The 25744-nt window shown below is 35.8% G+C and overlaps 1 protein-coding gene across 6 annotated transcripts in view; it reads left to right on the top strand.

Annotated features, from left to right (window-relative positions):
• Nucleotides 1-25744, top strand: part of LOC127725399 (synaptotagmin-7-like) — a 209818-nt gene that overhangs the window by 78736 nt on the left and 105338 nt on the right. The window lies entirely within an intron of this gene.

Raw genomic sequence — 25744 nt, 5'->3', positions numbered from 1 at the left:
TGATTAATGAGGTCTTTTCACATCTTTTGAATGTTTTAGAATAGAATTCTTTGCACATCAAACTCTTTTGAATTTTGAAGAGGGGAAAAATGCAGTTAGCAGAAAGATATCTCACTAGTTGATTGTTATTTTGACTGTAGTTTTGGAGAGTTGCATAAAAATCAAGCCATAATAAATGCATATTGAAAAAAATTTCTTACATTTTCAGAGCAAAGCATCAAATGGTCATATATATAAAACTCCATTTAATTATTTTATGAAAGTCTGAGATCGTTTTGCTGAGAAAAATCAAGACTTGACAGATATGAATCTATGGGTAATACAAGATCCTTTCTTTAAGGCCAAACTTATGACTTTTGTTGTTAAATGACTGTTTGAGGAGGGTCTATGATTTATTTGTTATATGTTTTTTCCTGTATAAATAAATGAATTGTATGGCCCATAGAAAAATAGACATATACTGATAAAGATATTAATGTATGATGCTGTATGAATAATACCACTGGATATATACTGCATGAGCTTGTGAGTGCATTATACCCTCAAGCTTAAAGATATTGAGTTGTTAAATAGTAGATGCTCTTATTTGCATTAAACAACTTTAGAGGGGGTCAATCTCTGGTCACTTTATAGTAATAAGTGATAGATGCTACAATGGTCTTTCTATCACATTGTATAGTTAAAGGTTTAGATTTTTTTTCTTTTGCAATAAATTTGAAATCAGTTACAATGACTTTGCCATAACAGCAATGTCTTTAAAAGTTTTCCACAAGATTTCATTGTCATATGAATTTGCCAAAAATAGAAACTTTGACCTAGATATCATGACTTCTAGCTATTAAATTTTTAAGTCTATATAGGTATAGACCACAAATTCATTCCAGTGCATTTCCTTTGTCTTTTTCTGGGAAAATGCAACATTTTGCTCTCTGAAACAGTTTCCAAGCTTGCCAGTATATTTATGCCTCTGCTGTAGGCAACAGGGGCATTAAGTGTTACACTTGACCATCCTTCCATCCCTCCTTTTGCTTGTCCGTCCTTCCTTTCGTCCGTCTTAATTTCCATCCATCTTTCCATCTGTCCTTCTGTCTGTCCCATTTTTGTTTCTGCACTCCTATTAAATTTGCTTCATGCAGATTTCATGAAATTCATTCACAATGTTAAGAACCAAAACTTGCAGACAAGAGTTTGAATTTGGGCAGTGAGTAACTTACTGTTTTAGAGTTATACCCCTTTATAACTTGGAAAATTGCAAATTTACATTTTTACATTTTTTTGTACTTAATTTTTTCTCATCTAAATTTTATGAACCTCCGATACACAATGCTTAAAACAAAAACTCACAGAGTTCAAATTTGGGTTCTAGAGTTATGCCCCTTTTTAGCTTGGAAAATTGCAAACTTGAGAGGTTTTAGAGTTATACCCCTTTATAACTTGGAAAATTGCAAATTTACATTTTTACATTTTTTTGTACTTAATTTTTTCTCATCTAAATGTCCTCAGACACATTCTTCTTTTATTTATTTTAGTCATCCTTGTCCTTTGACCTTTGGCCTTTTGTGGCCTTATACTATTGTCTTTTTCCATTTATACCACATCTTTTTATATATATATGTAACACTCAGAAACGTGTCCTTCCCCCCAAACGTGTCCGATTCCCCTAAACGTGTCCACATGACGTCACTGAACTGCAAAACATGTCTAAATGTAAAAGGGTGGCAAAGCGTGTCATTTGTCTAAACGCCCAAACGTGTCCATTCCCCCAACCGTGTCCATATCAAGCTTAATTTTTTTTTCTTTTACTGGAACTATCATTCGTGTCCATATTATAAATACGTAGGTTATTTGGTTATTGTTTTTTCATTAAAGTGTACTCATTTTACTATTTTATTAAAAACTAGAAATAAATTACTTTAGGTCTTTTTTAAACCGGCATAACCTTTTTTAGATTAAAATCCCAATTAGTGTTAATCCCGAATAACCGTCAAAATTTAGGCCCAATCCTAAATTCCCGGTATGATAATATAACCTATATACAGTATTTATTGTTAACATGATGTCGTTAAAATAATGCATGAAATATTTGGCACTGGACGTTATTTCTCTTGTTCGTGTGTCTTTAGTGATGCTCGAAACCTAAAATTTATTAAAAAACCTGAAAACCAGTTTATGATTTGAAGAGCTTTTAAAATATCAGAACTGTTGAAAAAAGAGGAAGTCAATTCTGCTAAAAGCCCGCCGTATGATCAATATAAAAGGCATCGTCGGAGTTTATTAGTAACACATAATTTACATAGTAAACGATTTTAAAATTCAACTGCACTAGATTTATTTGTATGTTCGCTCTAAATGAGCATGAAATACTTGCAACTGGACAATAAGCAAATTCAGTCAAAAGTTAATTCATATGTTACATATTAAATTTGCAATTATGATAATCTTTAACAACCGACATTGAACAAACTAATGCTAATAAATTACTACCTCATCAACTGTTTCCCCCAATCATAGAATTGCCGTAAACGCGTTATTGAATTCATTCAGGACATACATGTATTAGCGCTAAAAGACGTGAGACGTTCTGGCGTTAAATAGTGGACACGTTTCAGCGAATAACAATTATTGGACACGTTTTGGGGTTATGAAATCGGACACGTTTGGGGAATATTGAATATTACGGACACGTTTGGGGAGAATAGACACGTTTGGGGGAATCAGACACGTTTGGGGGGAAGGACACGTTTGGGAGTGTTACATATATATCAATCATCAATCTATAATATTTTGCAGAAAAATGTATTTGTTTTCTTGTGACTATAATATGGATGTGCAATAAAAAATATTATTCACTTTTTCTGTTTCTATGAACTAATGAATGAAAAGATATGACTTACTGCTGACTATATAAGTCTTAGTCTTAATGTTAATAACATCAATAATAAACTTTAATAATCTCAAAATGTATTAGTAAGTCTATGATTGAAATTTATCCTGTTTCCCATACATTTAACAATAGTGTCAAAGTGATAAATGATGTGTGCATTAAAGCTACAGACCTAAATTGTTTTTGTACAATGACTGCATCTAAGATATCCAATACTATTTCATTGACTTCAATTTGATTCAAAATTCCATTATCAAGAGTCTTTAATTTAAAGTGGGTCAGGTTCTGGGAAATAGTTAATGAAAAACAGAAGTTTATTTTCCTGTAAGTTATATATGGATTGACACAACTTAATTGGATGGCTTAAATAGTACTCTTCATATGTTATTGTCACAAATTCGTGTGTCAGGGACAAACAAAATTATGTACAAATTAAATACCTTATTTATTTTTTTTAGTATTTTCTAGTAAAGATTTAAAGAGGTATTTTTTCGATTTTATTGTGTTTTGACCTTATCTTATTCACAGAATAGGATATCTGATACATTTCCTTTTCACACACTCACTTCAAGGGCGAGCTATTATAGCTATTATATATCTTTCCAATCTTTATTTTGGGTGGGGGGACTTTGACAGGGCTCAATGTTCAATGACATTTTTTGCTAAATTACTGAAAATCGCTGTGAGAGTAAAACTTTAATTAGAAATAGTAGTGAAACAACTAGTAATACAATATAACTTCTCTTCACCATATCACATTACATATTAGGAAGTTATAACTCCCAGGCATATCACATTACATATTAGGAAGTTATAACTCCCAGGCATATCACATTACATATTAGGAAGTTATAACTCCCAAAAATATGCATTATTTATATTAAATGTTAGTGAGTTTTTGGTCCAACTTTACATAGTATTTAACAGTTTTTCACACAGATATCTTTGCCTGATCCAGAAAATTGTTGTGCCTCAAAAAGATCTAAGGGATCTAAGGGATTCAATATAATCTGTATGATTGGCATATTTTGGTAACAGAACATTTTGGCCTTAGGTCACGTTGTCATGGTTTTTTTTAAGCTTTTTTCTGAAAAGGACACAACATATTCATGTTTTGAAAACATATTCAAAATGTCACTGACTAAGGAGCATTTAATTGTATTCTTATGGCATTATTTGTTTTGATTCTTATTAAGGCTTTTGAAATAAATCCATTCCAGAACCAAAGTGTGACTTTTGATATTGACAATTTAGTTCAAGGCCAAATTTTGGCAAAAGCAAATTTGGTCCTTTTCATACCAGTGTGTGGTCATGGCAACCCAAATGACCAAAAAACCTTGAAAAATAGAATCCGCCAAATAGGATATACTAAAAGCAACCATCATATCCCACCGTGATAAGATAAGTTCTTATACCATCATAGATTCCCACCCTGATAAGATAATTTAAGTTCTTCGTTATGGTTGCATGTGATTGATGCGTCCTTCATTTTATTTTTTCATGGCATTTGAATAGGATTTGCATGATTAAATATAATATTTGAAAATTTATGCTGAATTTACATTAATTCTGCCGGCTGGTCAGTTAGAGTAGAGGGTTTCTCCTGGCTGGTCAGTCAGAGTAGAGGGTTTCTGTTTCAAGGACTTATACATTACATACTAATAGCTTGTTCCATAAACAGAAGAACGTAATCCATTCATTTCTATGGTAGTCTTAATATGTCTGAATTGGTTAGATTTGATTGTGGTTTTATATTTAATAGTATTGGTATTTTAGTTGACATAATTGTATTGTGTCATTTGTATGGAGTAATTGTCACTCTTTATTCATATCACATCTTTCTGTAGATCATTCACTCAGATGTTCTTATGTAACATTAGCTATAAACAGGAAAAAGCTGATCTTTAAAGGAAATTTAATCCAAGAGACAAACCGAACAATTATTTGGCATCAAAATCATGACAGTTTTGTTCAGAAATTATTACATACATTTATTAGTGCAATTTTGACATGGCAGACCAATATGTAAGAATGATTATTGCGACTACAGGAAAAGCAGCCTATACAAATATGTGTGTCAGATGTCAGAATGCAAGTTCTTATTATTTCTATACTCACCCAGTCGCATCATTTGCAATAATAAAAATCATGATTTTAGTGTAATAAAAATAATTGCCTTCATTTCTACTAGCCCCTGAGCCTGCTGCCTTGCAGCAACTACTGAGATCTAATGATAGATTTTTTTCCCCCAGAATTGTACCCCTCCAGGTTAGCTTAAGTAAAGTTGAATTATTGTGACATAAGATAACACCAGTACTTTTAGCTACTTAAGAATTCCCAAGATTACAAATTTTGTCACAATTTTTCTTATATAATTACAGAGGGGAAAACTATAGTGATAACAATTATCACCCTTACAAATGGAACTCTCAATGTTCAGCATGTTTTCCCAAAGGATGCTATCCTATATATTATTAGTTGCAAGAAAATGTCTGGTAAATATAATGAAAACAAATTACAATAGAAACAGAGTTGTCACACAAGGATATCCTTTTCCTCTAAATATAGCCCACTGGACTTAAGCAACCAACAATCAATCAATCTAAATATACTGGTAGCAAAGTATGGGAACAGATGGCAACCAACAATCAATCAATCTAAATATAGCAAAGTATGGGAACAGATGGACTCAGAGTTTTGTTTATAATTTAAAGTTTGAATGTTGCTGCACAACAAGTTCCTGAAATACTAACCTCAATTTGTTTTTCTCTTCATCTTTGCCAACTTTTCTAGATTTCCATAGTGGATTTTAAGCACATTTAGAGACCTATTATGCAGGACTTGTTTATGGCATAAATCCCATTTCAACTTAACATGATGATATAATATATATATGTGCTTAAATCCCATTTCAACTGAACATGATGATATAATATATATATATGTGCTTAAATCCCATTTCAACGGAGACTGTTTGATATCTATCTTGAGAATGACTATAAACTTTATATACTAGAGTCTAATGTATGTTTCTTCATAAAGTAGAATTGTCTGTTTTGTATGTTTTAAGCATCAAGTTACAAAACCTTTATAAGCAAGGTTTTCAAAAAGTGTGACCTTTTAATGTAGAAATTATGACTGTTTCTGAATTCACCTTGCAACTCAATTTGATAGCAATGTTTGACATTTTTTAAGCTGAGGAGGGTCTCAGAAAGATTAGTATGTATCAATAACAGTCATAAAATAAAGTATTATTATATCATTATAAAAGTACAAAGGAAATTTTGTTCTCTCAGGTCTTTGACAGAAAGAAGCACTCTGGGATTTCAATTTTCTTTTCACAACTAGACATCATAAGCAAAAAAGTCCATATTGAAAAAAATGTTATGATACGTTAATTTTCTGGTGAACAAGATCTTATTTCTTCTAGAATCAAAATGAGTCACCTGACTGACTGATGAGTCACAGCATAGTTTAGTATATATATAAGCTTGTCCTATGTTGATGCCAAAGTACATTGTTGCAGCAACAGATCATGGACAATCAGTCATGGTATTAAGGTTATTAGATTACTGTAGATATTTAATTTGATTTACACAGCATTGTAATGGATTACTCTTGTAAAGGACAGATCATTGACTGTTACAACATTCAGGAATAAATGGTGATTGTCCTTGAGATTTGACACAATTGATTAAACTTTGGAATCACTTAATGCATTATGTGTATTTCTATTTTCATTTAGTGGTCAATTTGTCTATCATTTCTTCAGTATTAAGTTCACTTATTAGTGTATATGCACTAAGAAATAAAAGTAATCATTACAAAAACAATTTAATTCTCTATTTTTAGGCCCAAGGGACTTCAAAAGTTGACTGCCAAACACGGCTTTCCATTACAACTGTTATATGTACTAGATATTGTAGATATTAATTAAATTACAGTTGTCTACATAACTAGTCGGCCAAAGACCACAATTAATGATCCCGCTTTTCCTTGTCCACGAATATAGTTCCTTTTAATTAGAGTGTATTTTTTCTTAATTTTTTTTCTTTCCCTTCCTCACTCATTTCTTAGATTTTTTTGGATGGAAATGAAAGAAGAGAGGTGAAATAAACTTTTGGATGTTGTATTTTAACTGATTTTGATATGGAAAGAGTAATTAGGCCAGGTGCAAAAAGGTGATATTTACAGTTTTCGGAACATCTCTTGACTTGTCCATAGGGGTATGGATGTGTATTGGCTAAATTTGTAAGATGCTGGGGAGCGATATTTCTGAATGTTTGATATATGTTTGGACTAGTACTGTACTTTACACACACAAAATATTTGACAAAAAGAACCGGAGCATTTTTTTTAATGAAACAAAACGTTATAAAGAACTAATAGAGAATTTAATTGTGGTCTGTGGCCTAAGAGGTGAAATTCAGGAAATATTGAATTTGTACTTTGACAACTTCCCTGAATGATCTATTGGTATTAATCTGTCAAACTACATGAGAATAAATGATTTCCACTTTTATTTGATAGAAATTTTGTAAAAAAGTGACATTTCAGCCTACATGCCCAAAATTGAACTTTTTCAGTTGTTTCAATATTTTTACAAAAGTAGCATGCTTTCTTTCTCTCTCACAGGTTTTTCTGATTTTCTACTTGTGTTTGTGGTATCTAATGTAGATGTTTAACTCATTTTTGAACACTAAACATACAAAAAAAGTAGATAAAATCAGAATAAGAGTGCAAAATGTGCTGCTTTAATGGTCCTAGTCTAACGGTCAGTATGAAGCAAGTGAAAAATGAGGTTCTATGCACATACAAGTTGAATTCCTTTTAGCAGATTTCACTGAAACTGTATCAAAAGCACTTATTACTGGTTGTTTGACCTTGTCTGTTTCACAGACTACCTTTATTTTCTTTTGTTTGATAGCTAGTGGTTAAAATATTGGCCTTTTGAGGCTGAAATTTCATGCCGGTTTTAAAAAGTAAAGTAAATAACTTTGCATTAGATCATACTGTCTACATATATAGTTGAAAGTGACAGTCTTGTTACATCCAGGCTCCATGTTTTATCATATCTGAGCAAAGATTTGAGCAAAAAGAAGCATATCTTCATCTCCCATATCATTTATATGCTTTTTAATATGCAAATGTGGGGAACGACCTAAATTGACAACCTGTTTTTTTAAGCTTGACATTGCTGAAGACCATTTTATTCACATGTGTTATGCTATTTGAAACTTATATTTCCATTAAAAGTACATTTATAACATGTAAAAGGTTTTTTTATAACTTAGCAACTTCAGAAAATTGTGGTAAGTGAAAAATATTACATTGCATATAAGGCCTCACTTCATTTGAAAACCTCTATTTTTTGGCACAGGCCCATATGAAATTTACTTCTGGCCATTTTTTATAAGTCTGAAACATGAAGTATGCTATCTGTTGCTTTTAATAGGTGATAACTTATACATAGAGACATTAAAAAGTGTAAGTTTTGGTATATTTTGGTTTTTAGAAGCCCAAATTTGATAGTTGAAATTATTCTAATTCAACGCCACAATTCAGCACCCAAAGTTCAGATATAAAAAATGCCACAACTTTTATAATTGGTATCATATGGCTTTGAAACTTTGTAAACTGTTTCATAATACACTAAGCTTAAATCATACTAAGTTTTATTAGAATTGGTCAAGGTTTAGACCCCTAATAGGCCAAAGACCACAATTAATGATCCCGCTTTTCGTTGTCCACGAATATAGTTCCTTTTAATTAGAGTGTATTTTTTCTTAATTTTTTTTCTTTCCCTTCCTCACTCATTTCTTAGATTTTTTTGGATGGAAATGAAAGAAGAGAGGTGAAATAAACTTTTGGATGTTGTATTTTAACTGATTTTGATATGGAAAGAGTAATTAGGCCAGGTGCAAAAAGGTGATATTTACAGTTTTCGGAACATCTCTTGACTTGTCCATAGGGGTATGGATGTGTATTGGCTAAATTTGTAAGATGCTGGGGAGCGATATTTCTGAATGTTTGATATATGTTTGGACTAGTACTGTACTTTACACACACAAAATATTTGACAAAAAGAACCGGAGCATTTTTTTTAATGAAACAAAACGTTATAAAGAACTAATAGAGAATTTAATTGTGGTCTGTGGCCAGTCATTGACTTCAAATTAATACAGCTTGCTTTAGGTAGAACAATTTTGATCCTTTGAGGTTGATCTTTGTACTGGATAAACTTAAAGCAGCTTGCAGCCTTTAAATGGTCATGTGGTAGAATGTTTGCTTTGAGTTTGGGTGGTTATGGAAGCTATATTCAATAAGGCCAATCTTTTGATTTTGTATTTATGCTACTTCTGAACTCTATTGACTTTTAGGAGTAAGATTCAATACTGGTTTCATAAGAATAAGAAGATGGATAATGTGTCTGTGTGAGGTGACATGTCTTTATGCTGTGTGAGGTGACATGTCTTCATGCTGTGTGAAGTGAAACATATTTATGCTCTGTAAGGTGACATGTCTTCATGCTTTTTGATATGACATGTCTTCATACTCTATCAGGTGACATGTCCTCATGCTGTATGAGGTTATATATGTCTTCATGCTGTGTAAGGTGACAAGTCTTCATGCTGTGCGAGATAACAAGTCTTTATGCTGTGTGAGGTGACATGTGTCTTCATGCTGAATGAGGTGACATGTCTTCATGCTGTGTGATTTGACATGGAGTGTGAGTGTCATCATGCTGTGTTATTTGACATGTCTTCACGCTGTGTGATTTGACATGGAGTGTGAGGTCACATGGCTTTATGCTTTGTGAGATTACATGTCTTCATGCTAAGTGAGATGCCATGTTTTCATGCGGTGTGAGTAACAGATGATATGTCTTCATGTTGTGTGGGATGACATATATTTATGCTGTCTGAGGTGACATGTGTCTTTAGCTGAATGAGGTGACATGTCTTCATGCTGTGTGATTTGACATGGAGTGTGAGGTCACATAGCTTTATGCTTTGTGAGATTACATGTCTTCATGCTAAGTGAGATGTCATGTTTTAATGCTGTGTGAGTAACAAATGACATGTCTTCATGTTGTGTGTGGTGACATGTCTTTATGCTGTATTAGATGACATGTCTTTATGCTGTGTGAGGTGACATGTCTTCATTCTCTGCATGTTTAAAATGTCTTCATGCTGTGTGAGATGACATGTGTCTTCATGCTGAGAGAGATGACTTTTTATATGCTATGTGAGGTGACATGTCGTCATATTGTGTGAGGTGACATCTCTTCATACTGTGTGAGGTGACATATCTGCATGTTGTGCAAGGTGAACATGTCTCTATGCTCTGTGAGGTGATTTGTCATTATGCTCTGTGAGGTGACAAGTTTTTTATGCTGTATGAGATGACATGTCTTCATGCTCTGTAAGATGATATGTCTTCATGCAGTGTGGGATGATATGTGTCTTCATACTAAGTGGGATTACATGTTTCTTGCTGTGTGAGGTCATATGTCTTCGAAATTTGTGAGGTAACATGTCTTCATGCTATGGGAGGTGAAAAAGTCTTCATGCTGTGTGAGGTGAAAATGTCTTCATGCTCTATGAGGTGACATGTTTCCTGCTGTATGAGATGACATGTGTCTTCATGATGTGTGATTTGACATGTTTTTATGCTGTGTAAGGTGATGTCTTCATAACTGACTGACCTCATGAAGTAAAGCTTATAAATAATTACTGGAAAAATTTAAAAGTTGAACATAGTATCTTTTGCAGAGCAGAGATCATATTATAAGTTAGACTATCTTGTTTTTGTCCAAAATAAATACATGTAATATTTGCCACTGAATGTTAAACAATAATCCATCAGTTACACAAGAGATAGTAGAATTTCCTAGGAGACATTCCAGCTTACCACGACAAATTTAGAAAACATTAGTCACTCATCTTAGAAAGCAGTAATAATATCCCAGTTGTAATTAATTTTTTGTATAGAACTAATAAGATCAATGAGACCAGGTTCCTGGAGGTTATATTGAGCTATAATATCAAAGTATCTAATTGACTTGGATATTTATTACCTGATCTATAGATTAACTGATATTAATACTATATCTACATTATAAGGTCAATTAAATGATCTTCACCTGTATCACCAGGGGACACTACTACATATTGTCCATTATTGGATAAGGTCAATTATAGGATCTTCACCTGTATCACCAGGGGACACAACTACATGTTGTCTATTATTGGATAAGGTCAATTATAGGATCTTCACCTGTATCACCAGGGGACACTACTACATGTTGTCTATTATTGGATAAGGTCAATTACAGGATCTTCACCTGTATCACCAGGGGACACTACCACATGTTGTCTATTATTGGATAAGGTCAATTATAGGATCTTCTCCTGTATCACCAGGGGACACTACTACATGTTGTCCATTATTGGATAAGGTCAATTATAGGATCTTCACAAGTTGTCTATTATTGGATAAGGCCAACTAAAGGATCTTCACCTGTATCACCAGGGGACACTACTACATGTTGTCCATTATTGGATAAGGTCAATTATAGGATCTTCACCTGTATCACCAGGGGACACAACTACATGTTGTCTATTATTGGATAAGGTCAATTATAGGATCTTCACCTGTATCACCAGGGGACACAACTACATGTTGTCTATTATTGGATAAGGTCAATTACAGGATCTTCACATGTTGTCCATTATTGGATAAGGTCAATTATAGGATCTTCACATCTTGTCTATTATTGGATAAGGTCAATTATAGGATCTTCACCTGTTTCACCAGGGGACACTACTACATGTTGTCTATTATTGGATAAGGTCAATTATAGGATCTTCACCTGTATCGTCAGGGGACACAACTACATGTTGTCTATTATTGGATAAGGTCAATTATAGGATCTTCACCTGTATCACCAGGGGACACTACTACATGTTGTCTATTATTGGATAAGGTCAATTACAGGATCTTCACCTGTATCACCAGGGGACACTACTACATGTTGTCTATTATTGGATAAGGTCAATTATAGGATCTTCTCCTGTATCACCAGGGGACACTACTACATGTTGTCCATTATTGGATAAGGTCAATTATAGGATCTTCACAAGTTGTCTATTATTGGATAAGGCCAACTAAAGGATCTTCACCTGTATCACCAGGGGACACTACTACATGTTGTCCATTATTGGATAAGGTCAATTATAAGATCTTCACCTGTATCACCAGGGGACACAACTACATGTTGTCTATTATTGGATAAGGTCAATTATAGGATCTTCACCTGTATCACCAGGGGACACAACTACATGTTGTCTATTATTGGATAAGGTCAATTACAGGATCTTCACATGTTGTCCATTATTGGATAAGGTCAATTATAGGATCTTCACATCTTGTCTATTATTGGATAAGGTCAATTATAGGATCTTCACCTGTTTCACCAGGGGACACTACTACATGTTGTCTATTATTGGATAAGGTCAATTATAGGATCTTCACCTGTATCGTCAGGGGACACAACTACATGTTGTCTATTATTGGATAAGGTCAATTACAGGATCTTCACATGTTGTCCATTATTGGATAAGGTCAATTATAGGATCTTCACATCTTGTCTATTATTGGATAAGGTCAATTATAGGATCTTCACCTGTTTCACCAGGGGACACTACTACATGTTGTCTATTATTGGATAAGGTCAACTAAAGGATCTTCACCTGTATCACCAGGGGACACTACTACATGTTGTCCATTATTGGATAAGGTCAACTAAAGGATCTTCACCTGTATCACCAGGGGACACTACTACATGTTGTCTATTATTGGATAAGGCCAACTAAAGGATCTTCACCTGTATCACCAGGGGACACTACTACATGTTGTCTTTTATTGGATAAGGTCAATTATAGGATCTTCACCTGTATCACCAGGGGACACTACTACATGTTGTCTTTTATTGGATAAGGTCAATTACAGGATCTTCACCTGTATCACCAGGGGACACTACTACATGTTGTCTTTTATTGGATAAGGTCAACTAAAGGATCTTCACCTGTATCACCAGGGGACACTACTACATGTTGTCTTTTATTGGATAAGGTCAATTATAGGATCTTCACCTGTATCACCAGGGGACACTACTACATGTTGTCCATTATTGGATAAGGTCAATTACAGGATCTTCACATGTTGTCTATTATTGGATAAGGTCAATTATAGGATCTTCACATGTTGTCTATTATTGGATAAGGTCAATTATAGGATCTTCACCTGTTTCACCAGGGGACACTACTACATGTTGTCTATTATTGGATAAGGTCAACTAAAGGATCTTCACCTGTATCACCAGGGGACACTACTACATGTTGTCCATTATTGGATAAGGTCAACTAAAGGATCTTCACCTGTATCACCAGGGGACACTACTACATGTTGTCTTTTATTGGATAAGATCAATTATAGGATCTTCACCTGTATCACCAGGGGACACTACTACATGTTGTCTATTATTGGATAAGGCCAACTAAAGGATCTTCACCTGTATCACCAGGGGACACTCCTACATATTGTCCATTATTGGATAAGGTCAATTATAGGATCTTCTCCTGTATCACCAGGGGACACTACTACATGTTGTCCATTATTGGATAAGGTCAATTATAGGATCTTCACATGTTGTCTATTATTGGATAAGGCCAACTAAAGGATCTTCACCTGTATCACCAGGGGACACTACTACATGTTGTCCATTATTGGATAAGGTCAATTATAGGATCTTCACCTGTATCACCAGGGGACACAACTACATGTTGTCTATTATTGGATAAGGTCAATTTGGGATCTTCACCTGTATCACCAGGGGACACTACTACATGTTGTCTTTTATTGGATAAGGTCAATTTGGGATCTTCACCTGTATCACCAGGGGACACTACTACATGTTGTCTTTTATTGGATAAGGTCAATTATAGGATCTTCACCTGTATCACCAGGGGACACTACTACATGTTGTCCATTATTGGATAAGGTCAATTACAGGATCTTCACATGTTGTCTATTATTGGATAAGGTCAATTATAGGATCTTCACATCTTGTCTATTATTGGATAAGGTCAATTACAGGATCTTCACCTGTATCACCAGGGGACACTACTACATATTGTCTGTTATTGGATAAGGTCAATTACAGGATCTTCACCTGTATCACCAGGGGACACTACTACATGTTGTCTTTTATTGGATAAGGTCAACTAAAGGATCTTCACCTGTATCACCAGGGGACACTACTACATGTTGTCTTTTATTGGATAAGGTCAATTATAGGATCTTCACCTGTATCAACAGGGGACACTACTACATGTTGTCCATTATTGGATAAGGTCAATTACAGGATCTTCACATGTTGTCTATTATTGGATAAGGTCAATTATAGGATCTTCACATGTTGTCTATTATTGGATAAGGTCAATTATAGGATCTTCACCTGTTTCACCAGGGGACACTACTACATGTTGTCTATTATTGGATAAGGTCAACTAAAGGATCTTCACCTGTATCACCAGGGGACACTACTACATGTTGTCCATTATTGGATAAGGTCAACTAAAGGATCTTCACCTGTATCACCAGGGGACACTACTACATGTTGTCTTTTATTGGATAAGGTCAATTATAGGATCTTCACCTGTATCACCAGGGGACACTACTACATGTTGTCTATTATTGGATAAGGCCAACTAAAGGATCTTCACCTGTATCACCAGGGGACACTACTACATATTGTCCATTATTGGATAAGGTCAATTATAGGATCTTCACCTGTATCACCAGGGGACACTACTACATATTGTCCATTATTGGATAAGGTCAATTACAGGATCTTCACATGTTGTCTATTATTGGATAAGGCCAACTAAAGGATCTTCAGATGTATCACCAGGGGACACTACTACATGTTGTCCATTATTGGATAAGGTCAATTATAGGATCTTCACCTGTATCACCAGGGGACACAACTACATGTTGTCTATTATTGGATAAGGTCAATTATAGGATCTTCACCTGTATCACCAGGGGACACAACTACATGTTGTCTATTATTGGATAAGGTCAATTACAGGATCTTCACCTGTATCACCAGGGGACACTACTACATGTTGTCTATTATTGGATAAGGTCAATTATAGGATCTTCTCCTGTATCACCAGGGGACACTACTACATGTTGTCCATTATTGGATAAGGTCAATTATAGGATCTTCACAAGTTGTCTATTATTGGATAAGGCCAACTAAAGGATCTTCACCTGTATCACCAGGGGACACTACTACATGTTGTCCATTATTGGATAAGGTCAATTATAGGATCTTCACCTGTATCACCAGGGGACACAACTACATGTTGTCTATTATTGGATAAGGTCAATTATAGGATCTTCACCTGTATCACCAGGGGACACAACTACATGTTGTCTATTATTGGATAAGGTCAATTACAGGATCTTCACATGTTGTCCATTATTGGATAAGGTCAATTATAGGATCTTCACATCTTGTCTATTATTGGATAAGGTCAATTATAGGATCTTCACCTGTTTCACCAGGGGACACTACTACATGTTGTCTATTATTGGATAAGGTCAATTATAGGATCTTCACCTGTATCGTCAGGGGACACAACTACATGTTGTCTATTATTGGATAAGGTCAATTATAGGATCTTCACCTGTATCACCAGGGGACACTACTACATGTTGTCTATTATTGGATAAGGTCAATTACAGGATCTTCACCTGTATCACCAGGGGACACTACTACATGTTGTCTATTATTGGATAAGGTCAATTATAGGATCTTCTCCTGTATCACCAGGGGACACTACTACATGTTGTCCATTATTGGATAAGGTCAATTATAGGATCTTCACAAGTTGTCTATTATTGGATAAGGCCAACTAAAGGATCTTCACCTGTATCACCAGGGGACACTACTACATGTTGTCCATTATTGGATAAGGTCAATTATAGGATCTTCACCTGTATCACCAGGGGACACAACTACATGTTGTCTATTATTGGATAAGGTCAATTATAGGATCTTCACCTGTATCACCAGGGGACACAACTACATGTTGTCTATTATTGGATAAGGTCAATTACAGGATCTTCACATGTTGTCCATTATTGGATAAGGTCAATTATAGGATCTTCACATCTTGTCTATTATTGGATAAGGTCAATTATAGGATCTTCACCTGTTTCACCAGGGGACACTACTACATGTTGTCTATTATTGGATAAGGTCAATTATAGGATCTTCACCTGTATCGTCAGGGGACACAACTACATGTTGTCTATTATTGGATAAGGTCAATTACAGGATCTTCACATGTTGTCCATTATTGGATAAGGTCAATTATAGGATCTTCACATCTTGTCTATTATTGGATAAGGTCAATTATAGGATCTTCACCTGTTTCACCAGGGGACACTACTACATGTTGTCTATTATTGGATAAGGTCAACTAAAGGATCTTCACCTGTATCACCAGGGGACACTACTACATGTTGTCCATTATTGGATAAGGTCAACTAAAGGATCTTCACCTGTATCACCAGGGGACACTACTACATGTTGTCTATTATTGGATAAGGCCAACTAAAGGATCTTCACCTGTATCACCAGGGGACACTACTACATGTTGTCTTTTATTGGATAAGGTCAATTATAGGATCTTCACCTGTATCACCAGGGGACACTACTACATGTTGTCTTTTATTGGATAAGGTCAATTACAGGATCTTCACCTGTATCACCAGGGGACACTACTACATGTTGTCTTTTATTGGATAAGGTCAACTAAAGGATCTTCACCTGTATCACCAGGGGACACTACTACATGTTGTCTTTTATTGGATAAGGTCAATTATAGGATCTTCACCTGTATCACCAGGGGACACTACTACATGTTGTCCATTATTGGATAAGGTCAATTACAGGATCTTCACATGTTGTCTATTATTGGATAAGGTCAATTATAGGATCTTCACATGTTGTCTATTATTGGATAAGGTCAATTATAGGATCTTCACCTGTTTCACCAGGGGACACTACTACATGTTGTCTATTATTGGATAAGGTCAACTAAAGGATCTTCACCTGTATCACCAGGGGACACTACTACATGTTGTCCATTATTGGATAAGGTCAACTAAAGGATCTTCACCTGTATCACCAGGGGACACTACTACATGTTGTCTTTTATTGGATAAGATCAATTATAGGATCTTCACCTGTATCACCAGGGGACACTACTACATGTTGTCTATTATTGGATAAGGCCAACTAAAGGATCTTCACCTGTATCACCAGGGGACACTACTACATATTGTCCATTATTGGATAAGGTCAATTATAGGATCTTCTCCTGTATCACCAGGGGACATTACTACATGTTGTCCATTATTGGATAAGGTCAATTATAGGATCTTCACATGTTGTCTATTATTGGATAAGGCCAACTAAAGGATCTTCACCTGTATCACCAGGGGACACTACTACATGTTGTCCATTATTGGATAAGGTCAATTATAGGATCTTCACCTGTATCACCAGGGGTCACAACTACATGTTGTCTATTATTGGATAAGGTCAATTATAGGATCTTCACCTGTATCACCAGGGGACACAACTACATGTTGTCTATTATTGGATAAGGTCAATTACAGGATCTTCACATGTTGTCTATTATTGGATAAGGTCAATTATAGGATCTTCACATCTTGTCTATTATTGGATAAGGTCAATTATAGGATCTTCACCTGTTTCACCAGGGGACACTACTACATGTTGTCTATTATTGGATAAGGTCAACTAAAGGATCTTCACCTGAAACACCAGGGGACACTACTACATGTTGTCCATTATTGGATAAGGTCAACTAAAGGATCTTCACCTGTATCACCAGGGGACACTACTACATGTTGTCTTTTATTGGATAAGGTCAATTTGGGATCTTCACCTGTATCACCAGGGGACACTACTACATGTTGTCTTTTATTGGATAAGGTCAATTATAGGATCTTCACCTGTATCACCAGGGGACACTACTACATGTTGTCCATTATTGGATAAGGTCAATTACAGGATCTTCACATGTTGTCTATTATTGGATAAGGTCAATTATAGGATCTTCACATCTTGTCTATTATTGGATAAGGTCAATTACAGGATCTTCACCTGTATCACCAGGGGACACTACTACATATTGTCTGTTATTGGATAAGGTCAATTACAGGATCTTCACCTGTATCACCAGGGGACACTACTACATGTTGTCTTTTATTGGATAAGGTCAACTAAAGGATCTTCACCTGTATCACCAGGGGACACTACTACATGTTGTCTTTTATTGGATAAGGTCAATTATAGGATCTTCACCTGTATCACCAGGGGACACTACTACATGTTGTCCATTATTGGATAAGGTCAATTACAGGATCTTCACATGTTGTCTATTATTGGATAAGGTCAATTATAGGATCTTCACATGTTGTCTATTATTGGATAAGGTCAATTATAGGATCTTCACCTGTTTCACCAGGGGACACTACTACATGTTGTCTATTATTGGATAAGGTCAACTAAAGGATCTTCACCTGTATCACCAGGGGACACTACTACATGTTGTCCATTATTGGATAAGGTCAACTAAAGGATCTTCACCTGTATCACCAGGGGACACTACTACATGTTGTCTTTTATTGGATAAGGTCAACTATAGGATCTTCACCTGTATCACCAGGGGACACTACTACATGTTGTCTATTATTGGATAAGGCCAACTAAAGGATCTTCACCTGTATCACCAGGGGACACTACTACATATTGTCCATTATTGGATAAGGTCAATTATAGGATCTTCACCTGTATCACCAGGGGACACTACTACATATTGTCCATTATTGGATAAGGTCAATTACAGGATCTTCACATGTTGTCTATTATTGGATAAGGCCAACTAAAGGATCTTCAGATGTATCACCAGGGGACACTACTACATGTTGTCCATTATTGGATAAGGTCAATTATAGGATCTTCACCTGTATCACCAGGGGACACTACTACATATTGTCCATTATTGGATAAGGTCAATTACAGGATCTTCACATGTTGTCTATTATTGGATAAGGCCAACTAAAGGATCTTCACCTGTATCACCAGGGGACACTACTACATGTTGTCCATTATTGGATAAGGTCAATTATAGGATCCTCACCTGTATCACCAGGGGACACTACTACATGTTGTCTTTTATTGGATAAGGTCAATTATAGGATCTTCACCTGTATCACCAGGGGACACTACTACATGTTGTCTATTATTGGATAAGGTCAACTAAAGGATCTTCACCTGTATCACCAGGGGACACTACTACATGTTGTCTATTATTGGATAAGGTAAACTAAAGGATCTTCACCTGTATCACCAGGGGACACTACTACATGTTGTCCCTTATTGGATAAGGTCAATTACAGGATCTTCACCTGTACCACCAGGGTACACTACTACATGTTGTCTATTATTGGATAAGGCCAATTACAGGATCTTCACCTGTATCACCAGGGGACACTACTACATGTTGTCTATTATTGGATAAGGTCAACTAAAGGATCTTCACCTGTATCACCAGGGGACACTACTACATGTTGTCCATTATTGGATAAGGCCAATTACAGGATCTTCACCTGTATCACCAGGGGACACTACTACATGTTGTTCATTATTGGATAAGGTCAGCTAAATGATCTTCACCTGTATCACCAGGGGACACTACTACATATTGTCCATTATTGGATAAGGTCAATTATAGGATCTTCACCTGTATCACCAGGGGACACTACTACATGTTGTCTATTATTGGATAAGGTCAATTATAGGATCTTCACCTGTATCACCAGGGGACACTACTACATGTTGTCTATTATTGGATAAGGTCAATTATAGGATCTTCACCTGTATCACCAGGGGACACTACTACATGTTGTCTATTATTGGATAAGGTCAATTACAGGATCTTCACCTGTTTCACCAGGGGACACTACTACATGTTGTCTTTTATTGGATAAGGTCAATTACAGGATCTTCTCCTGTATCACCAGGGGACACTACTACATGTTGTCCATTATTGGATAAGGTCAATTACAGGATCTTCACCTGTATCACCAGGGGACACTACTACATGTTGTCCATTATTGGATAAGGTCAATTACAGGATCTTCACCTGTATCACCAGGGGACACTCAACTACATGTTGTCTATGTTTGTGTAAATGTCAGATTCAGGGTACTTTAGAAGAGTGTTGAGCTACCAACTCCCTTAATTCCTTAATTTTGACCTAAAGATTAATATAAATCTTCATTAGCTAACTTATTGTTTTTTCAACAAGTTATTCTGTAACTTTCATCCTGTCCTGTCCTGTACTCTGTGTCTTTATTACACTGTCACCCTGTTCTGTACCCAGAGTCATTCATACACTGTCACCCTGTTCTGTACCCAGTGTCATTCATACACTGTCACCCTGTTCTGTACCCAGTGTCATTCATACACTGTCACCCTGTTCTGTACTCAGTGTCTTTATTACACTGTCACCCTGTTCTGTACCCAGTGTCATTCATACACTGTCACCCTGTTCTGTACCCAGTGTCATTCATACACTGTCACCCTGTTCTGTACTCGGTGTCTTTATTACACTGTCACCCTGTTCTGTACTCAGTGTCTTTCATACACTTTCACCCTGTTCTGTACTCAGTGTCTTTATTACACTGTCACCCTGTTCTGTACTCAGTGTCTTTATTACACTGTCACCCTGTTCTGTACTCAGTGTCTTTCATACACTGTCACCCTGTTCTGTACTCAGTGTCTTTATTACACTGTCACCCTGTTCTGTACTCAGGTGTCTTTCATACACTGTCACCCTGTTCTGTACCCAGTGTCATTCATACACTGTCACCCTGTTCTGTACCCAGTGTCATTCATACACTGTCACCCTGTTCTGTACCCAGTGTCATTCATACACTGTCACCCTGTTCTGTACTCAGTGTCTTTATTACACTGTCACCCTGTTCTGTACTCAGTGTCTTTCATACACTTTCACCCTGTTCTGTACTCAGTGTCTTTATTACACTGTCACCCTGTTCTGTACTCAGTGTCTTTATTACACTGTCACCCTGTTCTGTACTCAGTGTCTTTCATACACTGTCACCCTGTTCTGTACTCAGTGTCTTTATTACACTGTCACCCTGTCCTGTACTCAGTGTCTTTCATACACTGTCACCCTGTTCTGTACTCAGTGTCTTTCATACACTGTCACCCTGTTCTGTACTCAGTGTCTTTCATACACTGTCACCCTGTTCTGTACTCAGTGTCTTTCATACACTTTCACCCTGTTCTGTACTCAGTGTCTTTATTACACTGTCACCCTGTTCTGTACTCAGTGTCTTTCATACACTGTCACCCTGTTCTGTACTCAGTGTCTTTCATACACAGTTGACCTGTTCTGTAAGACAAACATATTGTTTTTTACATGTCATCCTGACATTGTCCTCACTGGTTTAGAAGAGTGACACATATTTTACATAGTTTTTCTTCTGCGCTTGCATTACTTATAAAAATAAGGAGATGTGGTATGATTGCCAATGAGACAGCTATCCACCTAAGTTCAAATGAAGTGGATGTAATTACTTACTTTGCTGAGTTGCTGTAAACAAACTGCAACTGGATACAATTTTGTTTGCCTGCAAGTCATTGACATCTATGTTTCAATAACATTTGTAAATAAATACTTTTTTAATGCATCTTTGTGGTTAAAATATATATATTTTATTAGCTAATTATGTACGGAGATTCACTGACAAAGTTTGTTAGACAAATAATTACATTACATATATGTTTCACAAGAATTCGTTAGTTTGATTGGCTAACAACAATTGTGTGTCATTCAAAAATTAACCTTCATATCAAAATGAAATGTTACATTCGTGATGGCACATGCTTCTACAAAAAAGTGCACAGGTTAATAAAAGAAAAACTTGAGAACACTTTTTTTCTTTTCTTATTAGCAGAAAAATGTAATTATAAGAAATGAATGCTTTTTTTTTGTCATTTTATTGGGGTGTAAAAGTGTTGATCGTGTACATGCGCTTACGCTTCATACAAAATGTGCTTCGGTCAACACTTTTACACTCCATTAAAATTACAAAAAGAAGCATTCATTTCTTAAATAAATGACATTATTAGCTCACCTGGCCCGAAGGGCCAAGTGAGCTTTTCTCATCACTTGGCGTCCGTCGTCCGTCGTCCGGCGTCGTCCGTCGTCGGCGTTAACTTTTTACATTTTGAACTTCTTCTAGAGAACCACTGAATGGAATGAAACCAAACATGGCATGAATGTTCCTTATGAGGTGCTGACCAAGTGTTGTTACTTTGTAGCCGATCCATCATCCAAGATGGCCGCCAGCGGGGGACTTAGTTTAACATAGGACCCTATGGGAAATGCATACAAATGACTTCTTTTAGAGAACCACTGAATGGAATGAAACCAAACATGGCATGAATGTTCCTTATGAGGTGCTCATTAAGTGTTGTTACTTTGTAGCCGATCCATCATCCAAGATGGCCGCCAGCGGGGGACTTAGTTTAACATAGGACCCTATGGGAAATGCATACAAATGACTTCTTTTAGAGAACCACTGAATGGAATAAAACCAAACATGGCATGAATGTTTCTTATGAGGTGCTGATCATGTGTTGTTACTTTGTAGCCGATCCATCATCCAAGATGGCCGCCATCAGGGAACTTAGTTTAACATAGGACCCTTTGGGAAATACATACAAATGTCTTCTTTTAGAGAACCGCTGAATGGAAAGAAACCAATCATGGCATGAATGTTCCTTATGAGGTGCTGACCAAGTGTTGTTACTTTGTAGCCGATCCATCATCCAAGATGGCCGCCAGCGGGGGACTTAGTTTAACATAGGACCCTATGGGAAATACATAAAAATGTCTTCTTTTAGAGAACCACTGAATGGAATGGAACCAAACATGGCATGAATGTTCCTTATGAGATGCTGACCAAGTGTTGTTACTTTGCAGTCAGTCCATCATCCAAGATGGCCGCCAGCGGGGGACTTAGTTTAACATAGGACCCTATGGGAAATACATACAAATGTCTTCTTTTAGAGAACCACTGAATGGAATGAAACCAATCATGGCATGAATGTTCCTTATGAGGTGCTGACCAAGTGTTGTTACTTTGTAGCCGATCCATCATCCAAGATGGCTGCCAGCGGAGGACTTAGTTTAACATAGGACCCTATGGGAAATACATACAAATGTCTTCTTTTAGAGAACCACTGAATGGAATGAAACCAAACATGGCATTAATGTTCCTTATGAGGTGCTGACCAAGTGTTGTTACTTTGCAGTCGGTCCATGATCCAAGATGGCCGACAGCAGGGGACTTAGTTTAACAAAGGACTTATGGGAAATACATACAAATGTCTTCTTTTAGTGAACCACTGAATGGAATGTAACCAAACATGGCATGAATCTTCCTTATGAGATGCTGACCAAGTGTTGTTACTTTGTAGCCGATCCATCATCCAAGATGGCCGCCAGCGGGGGACTTAGTTTTACATAGGACCCTTTGGGAAATACATAAAAATGTCTTCTTTTAGAGAACCAATAAATGGAATGGAACCAAACATGGCATGAATGTTCCTTATGAGATGTTGACCAAGTGTTGTTACTTTACAGCCGATCCATCATCCAAGATGGCCGACAGCGGGGGACTTAGTTTAACATAGGACCCTATGGGAAATACATACAATTGTCTTCTTTTAGAGAACCACTGAATGGAATTGAACCAAACATGGCATGAATGTTCCTTATGAGTTGCTGACCAAGTGTTGTTACTTTGCAGTCGATCCATCATCCAAGATGGCCGCTAGGGGGGGGGGCTTAGTTTAACATAGTACCCTATGGGAAATACATACAAATGTCTTCTTTTAGAGTACCACTAAATGGAATGAAACCAAACATGGCATGAATGTTCCTCATGAAGTGCTGACCAAGTGTTGCTACTTTGTTGCCGATTTATTCAAGATGGCCACCAGGATATTTTATTAAATAACGGGACCAATATTAATCAAAAAATTTTTAATTTGGCCTCAATCATTATTTGGGTATCTGTTGTGATTTTTATCTATCTTTACATGATTTCTAAAACCAAAGTAGAGTCAGGTGAGCGACACAGGCTCTTGAGAGCCTCTAGTTTGAAAACAGGTCTATTTTGTCGTGCTACAGTATACTATTGTTTGTAATCACAACCAGAAACAATCAATTGTCTAGAAGCTTGTTCCCAGTTGACATATTAAATTCATATTGTCTTATTATCACTTCCTGGTTGTAAGTTAGATCAAGAATATTTTTCAATGGCTTTTTGACAACATTTTTGTAAATGTTAAATTTTAGGGCAGTTTTATATAATATTTAAGTTCTTTGGGTTTTTTGTTTGTTTTAGTCTTCTACTGGCAAAGTCAAGGGCCGACTAAAGGTTTATGTCTCATCTGTCCACCAGGCATATGCATTCTATCTTTAATTTTTGTAATGCTTTAATCTAATGATTAGATATTTGATATTTGGTAGTCATGAGAGCTATAGGTTTTTATGCACTTTTTTCTGTAATATTAAAATATTAGTTTTGTTCAAGTTGAGCAATTTTTTCCCAAAGTTTTGACCCATGGAAACAAGAAATTGCTTGAAAATGTCAGTAGTGTGCTGAGTGAGTGAGTCTTTTACCCCTGGATTGCTTGTTTTTGTCACTGGCTGTATATTTAGTCATAATTTAGGGATTTTCTGTACTTTTATATTTAAACTGAACATAGTGCAATGAGGTGAACATTTTTTTAGATCCTATCCAAGTCCATGTCAAACAATTTACTAATGCTATATACTTAGGTTTTAAAGTTTAAACAATACTTGTCAAGAAATTCAGTTGCAGAGAGTATATAGTGAATCCATCTGTTCTATCTACAGTTATTGACAAAGAAAGATAACTCTTTTTAAAGTATTGCTTAAATAACCTTTGCTTTGATAAGTGCATTATTTGTTCACAATGTAAAATGAAAGCAATTTTTAGCCCACATGCTCACAAGCACTTTGATGTTTTTTCATATAGATGTATTATAAAAAGTTACAGATAAAGCTTGAGTGCAGGTTAGTTGAGCCAATGTTTGCAGAGAAGTTTTGGCATATAGTCAGGGAAATGTTTTTGAAGTATTCATGTAATTTTAAATTTTTTTCTTCCAATTTCTGAATCAATTGATAAGTTATATTTGGTATATAATCATATCATATGAAGTTGCAGTATCAGTTTGAATTTTATCTGCAATGCACAAAAGAATTGAATGTCTTTTAATCCCTACTGCAGATTGAAATCCTGAACTTTGTATACATTTGTATATCAGAAAACTCACCGGACCTCACTCTCTATTAAATGCTTTTCCATAAGTGTAAAATCATCCAATGTTCCTGGCAGTATACATATCCAAATACCATCAGAATGCTTGTTATTCTGATGCTGTACATGTGTAATCAGAGAAGGGAATAAAGAATTTTTTTAATTTAAAATTATATTCTTAAATAATTTCAGATATTCTCTAGTTATATTCTTTTTCATATTGTTTATAGAAAATGTTACAAGGCACATGCAATGTAAAAATAAAGGGATTTCGAAATATATTTTAAAGCCACATGCAGTGTT

This window comes from Mytilus californianus, unplaced genomic scaffold (genome assembly GCF_021869535.1).
Source record: "Mytilus californianus isolate M0D057914Y unplaced genomic scaffold, xbMytCali1.0.p SCAF_15, whole genome shotgun sequence".
Lineage (NCBI taxonomy): Eukaryota > Metazoa > Mollusca > Bivalvia > Mytilida > Mytilidae > Mytilus > Mytilus californianus.
The sequence above is the reverse complement of the archived record's forward strand: the minus strand, read 5'-3'. Positions and strand labels throughout refer to the sequence as shown.